At 38.6% G+C, this 18,100-nt stretch overlaps 1 long non-coding RNA gene across 2 annotated transcripts; it reads right to left on the minus strand.

Moving 5' to 3' along the window:
• Positions 1-5,352: 5,352 nt before the first annotated feature.
• Positions 5,353-16,641, minus strand: LOC143646253 (uncharacterized). Of its 2 annotated transcripts, XR_013157420.1 has the most exons (4): positions 16,124-16,641; positions 15,471-15,610; positions 15,053-15,149; positions 5,353-7,121 (listed from the first exon to the last, which is right to left on the minus strand). It is a non-coding gene; the product is annotated as an uncharacterized LOC143646253 (long non-coding RNA). The 2 variants fall into 2 exon arrangements; XR_013157419.1 differs by lacking the exon at positions 5,353-7,121 and having other exon boundaries at positions 14,438-15,149.
• Between the last annotated feature and the right edge of the window lie 1,459 nt (positions 16,642-18,100).

Raw genomic sequence — 18,100 nt, forward strand, 5'->3', positions numbered from 1 at the left:
ACCACTAACTAGGCATGAATTATCGTCTCAGAGTGACCCACCAAAAGCCAATGCTGATGGGCAATGAAGGAGGCCTTCCCTCCACCTGGATGAGAAAGTCCTCGTGTGGGTTATTTCCTTCATCCTGATTGGGCTGGGAGGAGAGAAGGTAGAGGTGTGGCAGTGCTTGATGTTCACATTCATATCAGTAACAGCATCTAACCCCAATTCTCAACCTGGCAGTGTTTCTTGACATAATATTTGATCATTGTTTAAAAATCATTATGACTTTTCCAAAAAAATCCCAGGAGTGATTGATCCTCACTATCATTTGGTGGTGATTCTTGCTTACAACTTAACTAAAAATGGTAATCACATGGAAGAAGACCACTCAAAAGAAAGAAATAGAGGAAATTCATATGTTGTCGATTAGCATTGGTCTTTGCCTATTTTTCATTCATCAAAATATGTTTTCAAAACATTTCTTGTGGGAAGAGTGAACCAAAGACATGTGAAGTCTTTAAAGTATTGCACACATCTAAATTATATCATTCTCAGGTTTGGGCCAGACACACTTAGCAAATGTAGCTAAAAGATTGAGGACTGTTTAGGTTCTAAAATGGATATTAAATCTGTGCAAGTCTAAGCTTCAGTTAATTGACTAAAAAAAGGAGGGGTAAACTATATTGGGTGGTTATTCTATGCCAGGCACTGTCCTGAGTGCTTTATATATAATTTATTTAAACACTGTAACAGTCCCATGTGGTAGGTACTATTATTAATCCCATTTTACATATGGGGAAATTGAAGCACCACATGGCTTGGTAACTGGCTCAAGGTCACTTAGCTAGTTAAGTGTCAGAACCTAGGAAATCTGATTCCAGACCAAAAACTCTGGTGCTATATTGTCTCTCAATACTTAGAATACAAGTGTAATTCTTAAAATAAAGTGCAATATTTTGAGATTTAATATCTCTTCAGTGATGGTGTGTCTATGCAGGTGAATCACACCAGGAGTTGAGGATAGCCATTGAAAACTGATTCAGTAGGTCCCTGCCCACTGGCATTTATAACCTCATATGTAACCATAGAAATGAATAAAAGCAAGCTGTAATAAATGCTATGAGGAAAATCAGGAGCCTGAGCTATTACTAGGGAGGGGACTCTCAGCCTAATTTCTCCACAGAAAACTGAGCCTGAGTCAAGGATTGCATGTCAGTATTTTATTTGGGGAAGTGATCTCAGGGAAGAGGAGTGGGAACTGGGGAGAGGAAAGCAGAGAAAATAGAAAAGCTGATACTAGGGTGTGGATTCAACCATGGGCCACAGGGTCCATCCTACTGGGACACTGAGGAGACAAGTGAAATGCACTTCAGAACTGTCTACCCAAGGGATAGAGAAGCAATGATCCACCAGCTCCCACTGGTCATGGGACGTCGTTTCCTTCCAACTTCCTGCACTGCATGCATGAATGCCACTGCAGCATCTGAGAAATCCTGGGGCAAAAACATGAGGACACCTGATTCAACTGAGGCAAGGTACTGTCATATGATACCTAGACAAGCTTTGTCGGCAGCTAAGGAGGTGTGAGGCAGAGCACAAAGGGTGCCCAATAAAGAGAAGTGCTTTCGGTTGGTGGGTCAGAGAAGTCTTTTCTAGAGAGGGGATTTCTCAGCCGAGACCTAAGGAAGAGAAGGAGCTAAGTATGGGAACATCATGATGAAGAATCTTCCAGGCACAGAAAACAGGGTTCTCTAAGGTGAGCATGAGCATGCGTCATTCAGGAACTGAAAAATCAGGGTAACTGTGTTAAGAAAGGGGAGGGGATAAGGCAGACAAAGATGTTAGAGACAGGAGAGCAGAGGCCAGAGCATGCAGTCTTGAAGTTCATAACCAGGAGTGTGGATTTTATATGAATGTGAAGTCACTAAAGGAACATAAAAAATTTCCCTACTAATTTCTGATTAAGGAATCATAAGAATTCCAGAGCTGGAAGAACCATAGGTATGAACATAAGAGATCAATCTATAAAGGAAATGACTGGCTGAAAGTAGCATTGGCTGAAGGTCCATACTGAGGCTGGGCAAGGGCTTCCTTCCAAATCAGAGCAGGACAGGCAGTCTATCCTGGGCTGCTGAGCTCAGGCAGGTCATCTGCAGAACTGGGGATCAACAGGCAGAAATCCAGTCTCCAGCACAGCCATTGTCAGTAAGAATAAGTCCAGTATGACTGGATGGATACCACTAGAGGAATTCCTAAGAGCCAGGGTGCTTTAAATTTCCTTTGCCTTCTGTCAGCATTGATCATTGTTTTAAAAACAAAAGTCTCCCTTATTTATCTAAAGCAAATCTCCTAGATTTGTGATGCAAGATCTCTGAAAGAAATTATTGTACTGGGAGTTACTGACTCTCTCTCCTTGAATTGTATTTCACCTTTCCTTTGGAAGTCTCTCTAAGCTTCAATTCCTGCTGTGCTGCACCCAAAGGAGGCATTGAAACGAGGCATTGACATTCTGGTCCAAGACTCAGTAAAACCCCTTTCCTTTGAGATATTTGTGGGACAGGAATTCCTTACTTAAAGGAATTCCTTATTTAAACATATTTAAGTTTAAACATATTTACTTCATGGTTAATGAGCAGCATAAAATGCTTACACCTGGGAATCTCATGACATATAGCTTCCATTTCCCTTGCCTACTTGACCTTTCCTCAGCTTACAGGTGCATCAGTATACATCCTGTCTCTATAGCACCTTTTATGGTTATGTTAGTCAGAGTTGGCTAACTGCTTAGCAAGTCCAAAATTCCGGTGGCTTAACACAACAAAAGTTTATTTCTCATTCCCGTGTTAGCCCCAGGCATGTCTGCAGCAGACCTCTGTTTCCCCCAGTCATTTAGAGACCCAGATTTTTCCTTCTTATGGCTCCACCCTCTTCGAAGTCTTTGGATCTTCTCCATTTGGCCAGCAGAGGAGCAAAGAGCACCTGGAATAGGTGTCAGTGCTCTCGGGCAACAGGCATCCACAAAGAACTAGTTTCGTGGTTCTCCCAAGTACACTGTCATTGAGAAGTGTCATCCATCAGGGGTCCATACAGACAAAGAGACCTTGGATGTAGTAAAGCACTAGCAGCCTCTCTCACAGTGGTGAAGGATAACAGAATACCTTATTAACTTTCCATGAAGAATATGGAAACTACAACTGTTAGTTTTGTTACATAACGAAGAGCAGGCATGAAGAAATAAGGTTGGTTTCCCAAAATGCATATAAAATAACAATGCAGAATTCAGTTTCCTTTTCTCTAGAGCTTAGAAGAAACTCAAAGAAGATGTGTAAGAATGAGAACAGCCATTTTTAAATCAGAATTTTGAAAAGCAAATGGAGAAATGTAGACATTTAGAATCATCATGAACAACATATTCAGTGTTGTGTGTGTGCACGTGCATGCTTTTATCCCTTTAAATTTTTTATTTTGACATAATCTCAAACTTTCAGAATAGTTGTGAAAATAATTTAAAAATCCATACAGAACATACTCCTATTTCACCAGATGCCCAGATTCATTAATTTTAACATTTTGCTACATTTGCTCTATCATTCCATCTATCCATCCATATATCAGTTCATGTATCCTATCTATCTATCTATCTATCTATCTATCTATCTATCTATCTATCTATCTATCTATCTATCTATCTATCATCTGTATCATTTATCTTTCTTAACGTTTGAGAATAGGTTACTTTTTGCACATTTAATAGCGTATGTACATTTACTAAGAACCTGTATATTCACTCCTTAAGTGCAGTTATCAAGCTTGAGAAATAAAACATTTGATATAAAGCTTATAGTCTAATTCCAATGTATTCATATGCCCCAATAATGTCCTTTTGAGCCTTTTCTTTTCCATTATTAGATCCAGTTAGTATCACATGCTGAATTTAATTGTCATTTTTGTTTAGTTGCTCTCTTTTTTAACTTGTGGAAACATATATACAACATAAATCTTCCAATCCCAACCCTTTCCAAGCATACCATTTTGTGGGCTTATCACACTGTGGTATCTTCATCACCATCCATTGTTAGAACTGTCCCTTCATGCTCAAATAGAAAGCCTACACTCATTATACAATGAGTCTGCATTTCCTTTGCCCATCAACCTCCACACTTGATAATGTATCCTTTGCTTTCTGTCTCTATGAATTAGTGTATTTTCTGACATTTTCTTTGTAGTTACCTTGGGGCTTAAATTTAAATATCCTACATCTATAATGATTTCATTTGGTTTGATACCAACTTAGCTTCAAAAGCATATACAAACTATATTCCAGAACCCCTCCGTTCCCCTACTATTATGTAGTTCTTACCACAAATTACATGGTTATACATTATGAGTCCAAAACCACTGATCCCATAAAATTCATTACATTTTATGCATTTGACTTTTAGATCCTATAGGATGTAAAAGTGGCATTTCAAACCAAAAGTAGAGAAGTAATGGCATTTATATTTACCCATGTTGTTACCCTTACCAGAGATCTTTATTTCCTCATTTAGCTTTGATCTATTATCTCATGTCCTTCTGTTCAACCTGCAGAATTCCCTTTAGCACTTCTTATAGGACCTGTCTAGAACTGATGAATTTCTTCCACTTTTGTTTACCTGGGAATGTCTTAGTTTCACCCTCATTTTTGAAAGACAGTTTTGCTGGATATAGAATTCTTGGTTGGCTTTTCTTTTCTTTCAGCACTTTAAATATGGCCTTCTTGCCTCCATGGTTTCCAATGAGAAACAGGCATTTAATATAATGAGTCTTAAATTGTGACATATCATTCCTTTCTTTCAGCTTTCATCATTCTCTCTTTATCCTTGGTATTTGACATTTTGATTTTAATTTGTTGCAGTATATACTTATTTGGGTTAATCCCACTTGGAGTTTGCTGAGCTTCATGTCTTTCATTTCTTTGAATATTTTCTCTGCCTCTTTTTCTCTTTCTTCTCCTTCTGGGACTACCAAAATGTCTCTGTTTTTTGCTTGCTGGTATCCCATAGTTTCCTCAGACTCTGTTCTCTTTTCTTCATTCTTATTTCTTTCTGCTCCTCAGACTGTATGATTTCAAGCGTCGTATCTTCAAATTTGCTGATTCTTTTCTTCTGACAGCTTCAGTCTGCCATTGAGTCCCTCTAGGGAATTTTTTATTTGTTACCATGATCTTCAGCCCTGTTTGGTTCTTTTTCATAATTTCTTTCTCTTTATTGATATTGTCTTTGTGCTCATTTATTGTTTTCCTATGTCCTTTAGTTTTTTGTCCAGGTTTTCCTTTAGGATCTTTTTTTTTTTTTTAAGTTTTTGTCTACTATGGCCCAAGTCGAGTCTTTCTCCTAGATGGTTTCTAATGCTTTAATCTCCTTTTCTGAGTCATCACTTTCTGTTTCTTTGTATGTTTTAAATCTTTTGTTGAAACCTGGACATTCTCATGTTTTACGTTTACTGCTGGAATTTGGGTCCTGAGGTTTCTGTGCCATAAGCTTATCTCCAGGAAGTGTTATGACACAGAGTTCCTTGAATGTCAGAAGCTAACCAATAATAACAATAATAAATAAAGGGGAAAAAAAGAACACCTTTCCCAGTCTTTGCAGATTAACCTGTGTGTGTCCTTCTTCAGAGTTTAGTGATATGGTGGCTCTTGTTCAGGGTGGACCTTACATGCATACCTTTGTCACCATTCCCCTGTATGCAGAAACTCAGAATGTGGCGGAAAATTAGCAATGAAACTGGGCCATTTGATTCTACCTTTTTTTTTCTTTAATCTCACAGGAGAGGATTTTATGTAATGAGAACACCTCCTGAACTTAATCCACTAAAATGCTAATTTTCTGAATGAACATGGTCATTGTCCAAGTAATGGTGTTTGATATTGGACTAGTCAGTTATTGTAAAGGTTAGTCACTCAGTAAATTCTGTATCAGCATTAATTTTGTCTAAGATTCTGTAGAGAGCAGGGTAAAGAAAAACAATGTATAGTCCCTTCCTTGGTCATAGCTCAGGTATAATATGTAGAATACATTAGGATTGTCAAGCTACTTTCTAAAGGATATTCTATTAATGTTCAGTGCAATGTTAAAAGATACACAATAACAGCATTCTATGATCAGATAAGCTTGGGGGAATACTCGGATATTTTTTATTTTTTTTATACAAACACAATGTGATTTAGGTCCAAGTGCAAGAATGGTGAGGTGGGAGCAGGGTGAACCTTTACAGAGTTCAGTGAAATTAGGAGAGCAACTCTGCAGGTAGTAAAAACAGACATTAATCATCCAAGTATGACCAGTAGACAAAATGCACAATTCACCCAAGTATCACAAATTAGGATTTTCCTTATTGGCATAAACTTTTCAGATTTGTGTCCATCACTGGGCTCATTACATACACTGTGTAACGTCTCTGTTTGTGTCTCATGGTGGAGACTTTCTAGCCAGTAGTAGTGCCAAATGTTACCCAATCATCAAACTTATCTCTTTCATTGCTCTCAACTCTAAACCCACTAGATCATAGCTAGTTCTCTTTATAGAGGCCAAAATAGACCATCAAGACCAACTTACTTCTTACCTCACCCCAGGTGCTCAATTCCATGATATACACCAGAGAAAAAGTCTTCTGGAAAAACTAGAACTATCCTAAATATTTGAAAATAGGCAAAAAGAAAACATAAAATAGGCTTAGTCTGTATAGCTCCAGGAAATAGTACCAGGAGCAGTAAAAGAAAGGTATAAGAAGGAAGATTTTGATAAATTTTCTAACAAGGGAAATGGAGAGAGGAGTTCCTTTTCTCTGAAGTTTTTGAGTAGGAACTGGATAATATTCTGATGGGGTATAGTAGACATGGTGGTTGACTTCCCATGTTCATTCCATTCCAGGTTATTATCTTGGGCCAATCATAGTAATTGTATCTTCTTTACCAATATCATGTTTGGCTCAGGGATTGGCAGCCTTAAACTACTTAAAGCTAATAAAATGTCAGAGGCTTTTGCAGTACTTCTGGGAAAGTGTCTCTCTCTGCAAACCATGACAACGATGTAAGTTTCCCATTTGCTGTGACATCCATATTATGAGCATGAGAACAATCAGTCTCAAGAGGTAACCTACAGAGAGCAAAGCAGAAGGACAGAATGAGTCTGTGTCCGTGGTGATATTGTTAAGCCACTGAGTCAATCACAGCTTTGGGGAAATGCATCTAACAGCTCTCAGAGAAATATCCCTAGCACTGATCATGCCATTCTTAAGACCCTTTATTGACTACAATGCAAGCAAGCATATAACTGTTAAAAGTATGAGGCAGGAGGACTTCCTGGAAGATGGCGGCTTAGTAAGACGCGCGGATCTTAGTTTCTTCTCCAGGACACCTACTAGGGGAGTAGAAATGATACAGAAAGCGCCCAAAGCCACAACAGAGATAAAAAAGACAGCGTACCCCATCCTGGAACGGCTGGCTGGCTGAGAGAAGCAGCTCGGGTGAGATCGCCGAGGGGCGCGGGCCTTACCGGGCGGGGTGGCAAGCGGCCGGAGTTACTCCCTTCCCCCTTCCCAGGCCGGCTGGGAGAATTGGAGAGGTGGTCCCCTGAAACCAAGGCGACTGGCGCCCACACCACGCGCAGCCCCCAGACCAACTGAGAGAATTGGATCGGAAACCCCCAGGCCGCGGAGAACGGTGACCCCGTGACTCCCGGGGAACGTGCACTCTCTCGGGCGGGCCGCTGCCGCTGGCGCCCTCCCGCCACGCTTGTTGCCCAGGGCCGACTAGGAAATTCGGACGGGCTCTTTCCCTGGCTGCGGCGACCAGCAACCCTCCCTGCGTTCGGACACCCTCCCTGCGTTCGGACCCCGGGCCGGCTCAAGCCGCTTCGGCTAGCGAACCCCCAGGACGGCGAGAGTTTTCCAAAGTTTAAGGTCCCACAGCACCTTTTACTGGTGGGACCCGCAGACAAACGTGTGCCACGAGCGCCACCTACTGGGCAGGATAAGAAAAACAGAACCCAGAGATTTCACAGAAAAATATTACAACCTTGCTGGGTCCAACACCAAGAGAAATCTGAATAAATGCCCAGACACCAGCAGCAGAAGATAACTGTCCACGCTCAAAAGATTGAGAATATGGCTCAGTCAAAGGAACAAACCAATAGCTCAAATGAGACACAAGAGCTGAGACAACTAATGCTGAATATACGAACAGAAATGGAAAACCTCTTCAAAAATGAAATCGATAAATTGAGGGAGGACATGAAGAGGACATGGGCTGAACATAAAGAAGAAATAGAAAAACTGAAAAAACAAATCGCAGAACTTATGGAAGTGAAGGATAAAGTAGCAAACATAGAAAAAATAATGGATAGCTACAATGATAGATTTAAAGAGACAGAAGATAGAATTAGTGATTTGGAGGATGGAACATCTGAATTCCAAAAAGAAACAGAAACTATAGGGAAAAGAATGGAAAAATTTGAACAGGGTATCAGGGAACTCAAGGACAATATGAACCGCACAAATATACGTGTTGTGGGTGTCCCAGAAGGAGAAGAGAAGGGAAAAGGAGGAGAAAAACTAATGGAAGAAATTATCACTGAAAATTTCCCAACTCTTATGAAAGACCTAAAATTACAGATCCAAGAAGTGCAGCGCACCCCAAAGAGATTAGACCCAAATAGGCATTCTCCAAGACACTTACTAGTTAGAATGTCAGAGGTCAAAGAGAAAGAGAAGATCTTGAAAGCAGCAAGAGAAAAACAATCCATTACATACAAGGGAAACCCAATAAGACTTTGTGTAGATTTCTCAGCAGAAACCATGGAAGCTAGAAGACAGTGGGATGATATATTTAAAATACTAAAAGAGAAAAACTGCCAACCAAGACTCCTATATCCAGCAAAATTATCCTTCAAAAATGAGGGGGAAATTAAAACATTCTCAGACAAAAAGTCACTGAAAGAATTTGTGACCAAGAGACCAGCTCTGCAAGAAATACTAAAGGGAGCACTAGAGTCAGATACAAAAAGACAGAAGAGAGAGATATGGAAAAGAGTGTAGAAAGAAGGAAAATCAGATATGATATATATAATACAAAAGGCAGAATGTTAGAGGAAAATATTATCCAAACAGTAATAACACTAAATGTCAATGGATTGAATTCCCCAATCAAAAGACATAGATTGGCAGAATGGATTAAAAAACAGGATCCTTCGATATGCTGTCTACAGGAAACACATCTTAGACCCAAAGATAAACATAGGTTGAAAGTGAAAGGTTGGGAAAAGATATTTCATGCAAATAACAACCAGAAAAGAGCAGGAGTGGCTATACTAATATCCAACAAATTAGACTTCAAATGTAAAACAGTTAAAAGAGACAAAGAAGGACACTATATACTAATAAAAGGAACAATTAAACAAGAAGACATAACAATCATAAATATTTACGCACCGAATCAGAATGCCTCAAAATACGTGAGGAATATACTGCAAACACTGAAAAGGGAAATAGACTCATATACCATAATAGTTGGAGACTTCAACTCACCACTCTCATCAAGGGACAGAACATCTAGACAGAGGATCAACAAAGAAATAGAGAATCTGAATATTACTATAAATGAACTAGACTTAATAGACATTTATAGGACATTACATCCCACAACAGCAGGATACACCTTTTTCTCAAGTGCTCATGGATCATTCTCAAAGATAGACCATATGCTGGGTCACAAAGCAAGTCTTAACAAATTTAAAAAGATTGAAATCTTACACAACACTTTCTCGGACCATAAAGGAATGATGTTGGAAATCAATAATAGGCAGAGTGCCAGAAAATTCACAAATACGTGGAGGCTCAACAACACACTCCTAAACAACGACTGGGTCAAAGAAGAAATTGCAAGAGAAATTAGCAAATACCTCGAGGCGAATGAAAATGAAAACACAACATATCAAAACTTATGGGACGCAGCAAAGGCAGTGCTAAGAGGGAAATTTATTGCTCTAAATGCCTATATCAGAAAAGAAGAAAAGGCAAAAATTCAGGAATTAACTATCCATTTGGAAGAACTGGAGAAAGAACAGCAAGCTAACCCCAAAGCGAGCAAAAGGAAAGAAATAACAAAGATTAGAGCACAAACAAATGAAATTGAAAACATGAAAACAATAGAGAAAATCAATAAGGCCAGAAGTTGGTTCTATGAGAAAATCAATAAGATTGATGGGCCCTTAGCAAGATTGACAAAAAGAAGAAGAGAGAGGATGCAAATAAATAAGATCAGAAATGGAAGAGGAGACATAACTACTGACCTCACAGAAATAAAGGAGGTAATAACAGGATACTATGAACAACTTTACGCTAATAAATACAACAATTTAGAGGAAATGGACGGGTTCCTGGAAAGACATGAACAACCAACTTTGACTCAAGAAGACATAGATGACCTCAACAAACCAATCACAAGTAAAGAAATTGAATTAGTCATTCAAAAGCTTCCTAAAAAGAAAAGTCCAGGACCAGACGGCTTCACATCTGAATCCTATCAAACATTCCAGAAAGAATTAGTACCAACTCTCCTCAAACTCTTCAAAAAAATCGAAGCAGAGGGAAAACTTCCTAATTCATTCTATGAAGCCAACATCACCCTCATACCAAAACCAGGCAAAGATATTACAAAAAAAGAAAACTACAGGCCAATCTCTCTAATGAATATAGATGCAAAAATCCTCAATAAAATTCTAGCAAATCATATCCAACAACACATTAAAAGAATTATACATCATGACCAAGTAGGATTCATCCCAGGTATGCAAGGATGGTTCAACATAAGAAAATCAATTAATGTAATACACCATATCAACAAATCAAAGCAGAAAAATCACATGATCATCTCAATTCATGCAGAAAAGGCATTCGACAAGATTCAACATCCTTTCCTGTTGAAAACACTTCAAAAGATAGGAATACAAGGGAACTTCCTTAAAATGATAGAGGGAATATATGAAAAACCCACAGCTAATATCATCCTCAATGGGGAAAAATTGAAAACTTTCCCCCTAAGATCAGGAACAAGACAAGGATGTCCACTATCACCACTATTATTCAACATTGTGTTGGAGGTTCTAGCCAGAGCAATTAGACAAGAAAAAGAAATACAAGGCATCAAAATTGGAAAGGAAGAAGTAAAACTATCACTGTTTGCAGACGATATGATACTATACGTCGAAAACCCGGAAAAATCCACAACAAAACTACTAGAGCTAATAAATGAGTACAGCAAAGTAGCAGGTTACAAGATCAACATTCAAAAATCTGTAGCATTTCTATACACTAGTAATGAACAAGCTGAGGGGGAAATCAAGAAACGAATCCCATTTACAATTGCAACTAAAAGAATAAAATACCTAGGAATAAATTTAACTAAAGAGACAAAAAAACCTATATAAAGAAAACTACAAAAAACTGCTAAAAGAAATCACAGAAGACCTAAATAGGTGGAAGGGCATACCGTGTTCATGGATTGGAAGACTAAATATAGTTAAGATGTCAATCCTACCTAAATTGATTTACAGATTCAATGCAATACCAATCAAAATCCCAACAACTTATTTTTCAGAAATAGAAAAACCAATAAGCAAATTTATCTGGAAGGGCAGGGTGCCCCGAATTGCTAAAAACATCTTGAGGAAAAAAAACGAAGCTGGAGGTCTCGCGCTGCCTGACTTTAAGGCATATTATGAAGCCACAGTGGTCAAAACAGCATGGTATTGGCATAAAGATAGATATATCGACCAATGGAATCGAATAGAGTGCTCAGATATAGACCCTCTCATCTATGGACATTTGATCTTTGATAAGACAGTCAAGCCAACTCACCTGGGACAGAGCAGTCTCTTCAATAAATGGTGCCTAGAGAACTGGATATCCATATGCAAAAGAATGAAAGAAGACCCATCTCTCACACCCTATACAAAAGTTAACTCAAAATGGATCAAAGATCTAAACATTAGGTCTAAGACCATAAAACAGTTAGAGGAAAATGTTGGGAGATATCTTATGGATCTTACAACTGGAGGCGGTTTTATGGACCTTAAACCTAAAGCAAGAGCACTGAAGAAGGAAATAAATAAATGGGAACTCCTCAAAATTAAATACTTTTGTGCATCAAAGAACTTCATCAAGAAAGTAGAAAGACAGCCTACACAATGGGAGACAATATTTGGAAATGATATATCAGATAAAGGTCTAGTATCCAGAATTTATAAAGAGATTGTTCATCTCAACAACAAAAAGACAGCCAACCCAATTACAAAATGGGAAAAAGACTTGAACAGACACCTCGCAGAACAGGAAATACGGATGGCCAAGAGGCACATGAAGAGATGCTCAATGTCCCTGGCCATTAGAGAAATGCAAATCAAAACCACAATGAGATATCATCTCACACCCACCAGAATGGCCATTATCAACAAAACAGAAAATGACAAGTGCTGGAGAGGATGCGGAGAAAGAGGCACACTTATCCACTGTTGGTGGGAATGTCAAAGGGTGCAACCACTGTGGAAGGCAGTTTGGCGGTTCCTCAAAAAGCTGAATATAGAATTGCCATACAACCCAGCAATACCATTGCTAGGTATCTACTCAAAGGACTTAAGGGCAAAGACACAAACGGACATTTGCACACCAATGTTTATAGCAGCATTATTTACAATTGCAAAGAGATGGAAACAGCCAAAATCTCCATCAACAGAAGAGTGGCTAAACAAACTGTGGTATATACATACGATGGAATATTATGCAGCTTTAAGACAAGATAAACTTATGAACCATGTAATAACATGGATGGACCTAGAGAATATTATGCTGAGTGAATCCAGCCAAAAACTAAAGGACAAATACTGTATGGTCCCACTGATGTGAACAGACATTCGAGAATAAACTTGAAATATGTCATTGGTAACAGAGTTCAGCAGGAGTTAGAAACAGGGTAAGACAATGGGTAATTGAAGCTGAAGGGATACAGACTGTGCAACAGGACTAGATACAAAAACTCAAAAATGGACAGCACAATAATACCTAATTGTAAAGTAATCATGTTAAAACACTGAATGAAGCTGCATCTGAGCTATAGGTTTTTGTTTTGTTTTGTTTTGTTTTGTTTTGATTTTACTATTATTACTTTTATTTTTTTCTCTATATTAGCATTCTATATCTTTTTCGGTTATGTTGCTAGTTCTTCTAAACCAATGCAAATGTACTAAGAAATGATGATCATGCATCTATGTGATGATGTTAAGAATTAATGATTGCATGTGTAGAATGGTATGATCTCTAAATGTTGGGTTAATTTCTTTTTTTCCGTTAATTAAAAAAAAAAAAAAAAAAGAGAAGGGATAATTGGAGATGAAGGGATACAGACTGTACAACGGGACTGGATATAAAAACTCAGAAATGGACAGCACAATACTACCCAATTGTAATGCAATTATGTTAAAACACTGAATGAAGCTGCATGTGAGGTATAGGTTTTTTGTTTTTGTTTTTTTTGTTTTTTTTTCTTTCTATTATTGTTTTAATTCTTATTCTGTTGTCTTTTTATTTCTCTTTCTAAATCGATGCAAATGTACTAAGAAATGATGAATATGCAACTATGTGATGTTATTAAGAATTACTGATTGTACATGTAGATTGGAATGATTTCTAATTGTTTTGTTAATTCCTTTTTTAATTAATAAAAAAAAAAGTATGAGGCAGATTATGTGTGAAAATGGAAGTTTCTCTGAGATGCAACAATAAGTGAAGAAAGCAAGATTCAGAACACTGCATGGTATGACTCCTTTTGAGAAAAAAAACACAAGAATATCTATATCTATATGTCTAAACAGAAAAATATGCATGGATGACCTTGAAAATTTTTTGGAGAAATTCACAAGAAGTTATTGCCAGTGGTTACCTCTTAGGTAAAGAAAAGTAAGTGTCTGGGATGGGAGACAGCCTAATTTTTCATTGGTGAGTTTTTTCCACCATTTGACATTTTAGCAGATTATGAGTTATTTTCACAACTAAAACGAACAAAAATCTAAACTTAAAATCCAAGCAAACTTTGTAATGGGACTATGTGACTGTGATAAGCTCGTGTCTGATGCTCCTTTTATCTACAGTATGGACAGATGAGAAAAAATATGGATAAGAAATAAACAAATAATAGGGGGAACAAAGCTTAAGATAAATTGAGTAGATTGAAATATTAGTGGTCAATGAAAGGGAGTGGTAAGGGATATGGCATGTATGGGTTTTTTCTTTTTACTTTTTTCTTTCTTTTGCTGGAGAGATGTGAATGTTCAAAAAAATGATCATGGTGATGAATACACAGCTATATGATGGTATTGTGAGCCACCGACTGTAACCATGACAAGAATGTTTGTATGTCAAGAATGCTTGTATGTCAAGAATGTTTATATGATTGTTCATTGTTTATAATGAAAATATTAAAACAAAAAAAAAACCAAGCAAATGATAAAGCAACTCTGCAGTCACTTTCTGCAGCCTCTGCATTCAAATGAGGCCTGGGATTCAAAACTTACTACAGCCTGTCCCCAACTACCTTTCCAGCCCTGTTTCCCGCAATTCCCATGAGTGTTCCTCATTAGAGCTCAGGGAATGGGTTACATTGTTCTACTTCGAATTCGTCACTCAAGCAGTTGTCTCTATTCGGAATAGTCTCTTCTTTTACCTAACCAAGCTTTGGGCACAGCTCAAATCCAATTTGTTTTAATCCTGGGTCCCCAGAAAGCAGAACCTGAGGCAAAGCACTTAAGTACTACTAATTGATTAGGTAGATCAGACCCAGAGAACAGGAATGACTGACAGGGATAGAAGAGCAGGACAGAAGAGGCAGCCAACACAAGAATGGGTTCTCAAGCTGGGCCACTGCTAAATCCATAAAACCATTGTCTAAAACACCAGGGAATCTTCTCAGGGAATCCCACTATCAGTTCCCACTTTTCTTCCGTCAAATTTGCCCCCATAGGCCATTAACTAACATCACCTCAGCCCACTTCTGGAGTGTCCAGACAGGAGGTGAGAGGCATTCCATGTGGTTCTGAGGTCCTGTCAGGTTGCTTCCGCATGAAGTGGGTCAGCACCTACACAAAGCAGCAAATGCAACCACAGTCAAGTGAGGTCCATAAATGAACCAATGTTTGATACACCACCTGAGTAAATTCTCCCCTGACTTTTCCCTTCCTCTCAGTTATCACAGTTCTTGTCTGGTAACATCATAAACGCTTTGAACAGAATCTTAAATCATCTAGTCCCTGCAAAGTTCACCATGTTCCTCTCATATTGCTTTGATTTAGAATTCCTTGTATATAATCCCTTTACTAGACTTCACCAGCCTTTGGGTACAAGTGGCAATAATGTGAAATCATCAGCTCTCTCCCCATCCCTTGCCCTTTTCAGCTCACCTTCAAATCTCAACCAGCAGAGAGTCCAGGGGCTATTTCATTGGAGAGCCCTCTTCTCTTCTCTACTCTCCATGCCCTTCAGGTATGCTGTTCTGGATCTTCTCACCACAGCCTCCACAGAAAATGCTGCAGTCCTCACCCTGGGGACCATCACCCAGGATATGGTCCCCAGATTGTAAATCCTCATGATCCCAGCAGCATTCCCTTCACTGTCATGTGGCAAAACCTCACCATGATATGAGCAGAAATGCAGAGTAGCCCCCTGTGATATTTCCTGACAGCTGGAAAACCCTTTCTCCATAGGACCCATCTCCCAGTCCATGGGCCAGACTGGAGAACAATCACCAGTTTGACATCTTCTTCCTCCCTTACCTTGAGTTCTCCCAAATGTTGAACACCACCCTTCCTGGTCCCTTTTTTTCCCAAAGCAAAGCGACACAGGAGAATTGTTGATGGCCTCAGCCCTGTCAGCTCCTCATACAGCCCCCAACATGTCTGATTTTCCGGATCATGTACTTATTCTTTTCGATCTTCTCAGTATATCATAGGATCTCTGAGGACAGGCAAGCTTATGTCTCATTTGTCTGCGGCACAAAGTAGCACAACTATTCACTGATTGACAATAAATAAAAAAAAGAATAAAACATACTCACCTACATACAGTTTCCTTGGTGACTTACAGAGTTGAGGAAAGGCACTAAAAAGCTGTCAGATTGTTTCCAAAAATGTTATACAAGTAGGGGTCTCATTTATACTGCTTACCTTATTTCTGATCTTTCCAAATCTGACACCTTCCACCTACAACTACAGGTAACATTTATCTAGACCTGTGGGATGAAAAATCTTACCAGGTCCACTGAAATAATGGTTTATGCTTCTACTAAAATAATAAGATTTAAAAAAAAAATCCAAGCAAGATTGCTTCTTCAGGGTGCCAGTGCCTAAGCAGCTATCTAAAGTCTGGTAATTGGACACCAACTCCCAACAATGTAGCACTGAATGATTCTTTTCTTTCTTTCTTTGCTCTTTTTCTAGTCTTGTCTTCCATCTCACAGCTTTGTTAAACATTCAGGTCAAGGTCAGAGCAAGGAATTATCTCAGGGTGGGATGAACCAAATTTAGCCACATGGGGCCTTTCCTAAATCAAAACATTTAGCACCCAGTTAAAGAGTCTGTCTTTAGATTCCAACGTATTAAAAATATATATTTTTCCCTTAAGAAAATGCCAATTTTTGCCTGCTTTTGCTCTAAGCCAAGCCTGGTTCAGGTTACGAGGGGCAGCACCTGTAGAAGGGAAAGTGCTTGAGGAAACATTAGAAGACCTGAGTTCTATTTCTAGCACTCATTCTAAGGCTTTGTGACCTTATCCTGGCCACTTCTTCAGCTTTGTCCCATTCCCTATGCCCATAGTGGGTCTAAGCCACCACACTCTGCATTCTCTTCTTATTGTAACGCTATGTGGGCATGAGACTCAGGAAGATTCTCCAACAGCTCAAACCAAAGTGGACTTCACTACTTGGAACCCAAAGAAGGTCCTGGGATTGAGACTGAATGAGCTGGCGTCCTGTGTTTGCGATATGCAAAGATTTAGTGTACATCAGAACACAGGATTGCTAATGGGAGGTGGAATTCAGTTTATCAGATGATATTTGAATACCTACAAATCTCCTCTAATGGCAAAGAGCCACCCCACATTTTGGAATTTACTTATATCTCGTAGGAGCCATTGGTAGCAATGGCTTCCATAAATCATTGAAGCAAATAAATAAGAATCTACTAGTGAGTGAAGGACAAACCTCCGCCTTTTGAAGGTGTTAGTCCCAGCGTACTTTGTGAAAGGAAGGTGATCACATGAAATAGTAGGTGTTGTTTTCTGATACTTGATACAAACTTTAATTATACATGGTTAAATATACATATAATTATTACTTATAATTTATGAGTACATTTACTTATAATTTATATATATATATATATGCACACTACAGCTGTATTGTTGTAGGTAGTGTGTGCCTTGAGCAGGTAAACTGTGTAAACAACCTGGGATCAAATCCTGACTACTTATTACACACCATGTGGCTTTGAACAACTTAATGTCCCAGCCTCAATTTCTTCTGTTTCAGTTTCGTCTATATGACAAGGTTTCTAAATAGATCTATTTTTATCATGTGACATTCAACTGAGAAAATGTGTGTACAATGCTTAGCACAGTGTCAAGATATGTTGATTTCTTTGTTATTAATAATAACAGTAAGGTTAAGGAAGAATGTTTGTTTCACGAAGAAAAATACTGTACCTAAGGAATTCATGAATGATGAGCAAATGATATCGAGACTTTTCCTTTGTGGCCGTAAAGTATTATGGGAATTTTGGCAGATAACTTCTCTAGAGCCTTCTCTAATCCTTCAGAACAGCAGCAGTAGATATTTTGAGAACTAAGTGAGATGGTTAAGTTCCTGTGTCACCTTGGCTAGGTTTTGGTGTCCAGTTATTCAGTCGAACAAGCAGTCGCCTGATCGTTGCTGTGAGGATATTTCACAGATTTCGCTTCTGTTTCCCTGCAGAACCTTGACTAACACAGTGAGAGAATCTTCTTCAGCCGTTTATCAGCTAACAATAGGCCATTATCT

The sequence above is a fragment of the Tamandua tetradactyla genome, chromosome 9 (genome assembly GCF_023851605.1).
Source record: "Tamandua tetradactyla isolate mTamTet1 chromosome 9, mTamTet1.pri, whole genome shotgun sequence".
NCBI classification, from domain to species: Eukaryota; Metazoa; Chordata; class Mammalia; order Pilosa; family Myrmecophagidae; genus Tamandua; species Tamandua tetradactyla.